The sequence below is a fragment of the Triticum urartu genome, chromosome 2A (genome assembly GCF_056163025.1).
Source record: "Triticum urartu cultivar PI428250 chromosome 2A, HENAU_Tu73, whole genome shotgun sequence".
Classification (NCBI taxonomy): domain Eukaryota; kingdom Viridiplantae; phylum Streptophyta; class Magnoliopsida; order Poales; family Poaceae; genus Triticum; species Triticum urartu.
In genome coordinates this window covers 206,328,920-206,331,528 of record NC_141874.1, presented here as the reverse complement: position 1 = coordinate 206,331,528, position 2,609 = coordinate 206,328,920, and positions in this window count along the sequence as shown.

Sequence of the window (2,609 nt, the reverse complement as noted above, 5' to 3'; positions counted from 1 at the left end):
ACATGATCTAGGGGACTTGGACCCTACGTCAAGAAACAAAGGAGGAGGCCACGAGGTAGGGGGGCGCCTACCCACCCCCCCAGGCGCGCCCTCCACCCTCGTGGGCCCCCTGTTGCTCCACCGACGTACTCCTTCCTCCTATATATACCTACGTACCCCCAAATGATCAGAGACGGAGCCAAAACCCTAATTCCACCGGCGCAACTTTCTATATCCACGAGATCCCATCTTGGGGCCTGTTCCGGAGCTCCGCCGGAGGGGGTATCCATCACGAAGGGCTTCTACATCAACACCATAGCCCCTCCGATGAAGTGTGAGTAGTTCACCTCAGACCTACGGGTCCATAGTAATTAGCTAGATGGCTTCTTCTCTCTTTTTGGATCTCAATACAATGTTCTCCCCCTTTCTTGTGGAGATCTATTCGATGTAATCTTCTTTTTGCGGTATGTTTGTTGAGACCGATGAATTGTGGGTTTATGATCAAGTCTATCTATGAACAATATTTGAATCTTCTCTGAATTCTTTTATGTATGATTGGTTATCTTTGCAAGTCTCTTCGAATTATCAGTTTGGTTTGGCCTACTAGATTGATCTTTCTTGCAATGGGAGAAGTGCTTAGCTTTGGGTTCAATCTTGCAGTGTCCTTTCCCAGTGACAGTAGGGGCAGCAAGGCACGTATTTTATTGTTGCCATCGAGGATAACAAGATGGGATTTTCATCATATTGCATGAGTTTATCCCTCTACATCATGTCATCTTGCTTAAGGCGCTACTCTGTTTTCATGAACTTAATACTCTAGATGCATGCTGGATAGCGCTCGATGAGTGGAGTAATAGTAGTAGATGCAGGCAGGAGTCGGTCTACTTGTCTCAGACGTGATGCCTATATACATGATCATACCTAGATATTCTCATAACTATGCTCAATTCTGTCAATTGCTCAACAGTAGTTCGTTCACCCACCGTAGAATACTTATGCTCTTGAGAGAAGCCACTAGTGAAACCTATGGCCCCCGGGTCTACCTTCATCATATTAATCTTCCAATACTTAGTTATTTACTTTGCTTTTATTTTACTTTGCATCTTTATCATAAAAATTACCAAAAATATTATCTTATCTATTAGATCTCACTCTCGTAAGTAGCCGTGTAGGGATTGACAACCTCTTATCGTGCTGGCTGCGAGGATTTATTTGTTTTGTGCTGGTACGAGGGACTCGCGCGTAGCCTCCTACTGGATTGATACCTTGGTTCTCAAAAACTGAGGGAAATACTTACGCTACTTTGCTGCATCATCCCTTCCTCTTCGGGGAAAAAACAACGCAGTGCTCAAGAGGTAGCAAATTTGTGGCGCCTTACGACGTGCCGGAGAAGAAGGTCAAAACCACAGTCAAGGGGACCATGCGTGGGCTTCGCCGAAGGAGCATCTCGGTCATCTTGTCTGACTATGAGACAAACCCCTCAGCCGCTGACGATGATGACAAGGAGGGAGGCGACTCCCCTCCTGCTAGAGGAAGGGAGAAAAGGGAGGCCTCTACGAGTTTGGAGGTGGAGGCGCCCAAGAGGGGGAGAGGCTCCTTCGCGGATAACTCCGCGTGGGATGTTGACAACAATCCGGAGCGACCTCGTCGGACCAAACCTCGGGCCGCCTCATGAGTACCAGAATCAAAAACATCCCACCTTCTTGGTTAATAATATTGATGCGTATTAAACCTTGTCGTTGCAGTCCGGCACGCGACGGCTCCCCGCGATCCTCGACAGAGGATTCGCTGGACTCAAAGGAGATGGCTAGCATGTCTCCGCCACCTGCTCATTCCATCTCACCCTAGGGTGACGACGAGGTGGCGTCCAAAAAGACTTTCCAAGGCCGGGGGAAGATTCCGGAGACCATCGGGGTGACGCCCCAGGATGACTCCTCGGCCGCCGGACATACGGGGAAAAAGTCCCCACGGGGACCGGTGACGGGGCTTGAGTTCCCTTCGGGCCTCAGCCGGATACCACTTGGGAGATCTACATGGCTCCGGGGTCCCGCAAACTGCATTCCCCCCAAGGAGGGAACGTTCCTGTTCCACCGGTGACCTTTGTCCAACCAGAGGCACCGGATAATCTGCTGGAGGCGCTACAGGGCGCCTCTATCATGGATGAGCATCGTGTTCTTATGGACATGGTAATAGAGAAGGTTCGTTTTGTCAAAAGCGGACTGACCGAAGCCTGCACCAGCCTTCTAATGGGCTTTGAGGTGAGTAATATGATTGTAGGAAAAATATCGTTGTATAAACTGTAGCCCCTGATGCTCTGTTTGGTGTTCGGGAGGAAAAGCCAAACAGAGGATCGAGAATAAATATCCCAGGAGTCTAACATGAGTTGTCTATGTGAATAAGCAGGTATCGCTGCGGGCTGCCACTGCTCATGCTGTGGAAGTTTCCGGATTGAAGCGGAAACTGGAGCGGGCCGAGGAGGAGCTCGGCCTCGTGAAGAAGTAGCTGGACGATAGCCAAGGTATGCAATAACCTATGGGTATATTTCAAAAAAAAATGAGCAGTCCAGCCGGACTAAAGTGTCATAAACTTTATTAGTGGCCACGACCTAGGTGGCGGCACTTAAGAAGGCG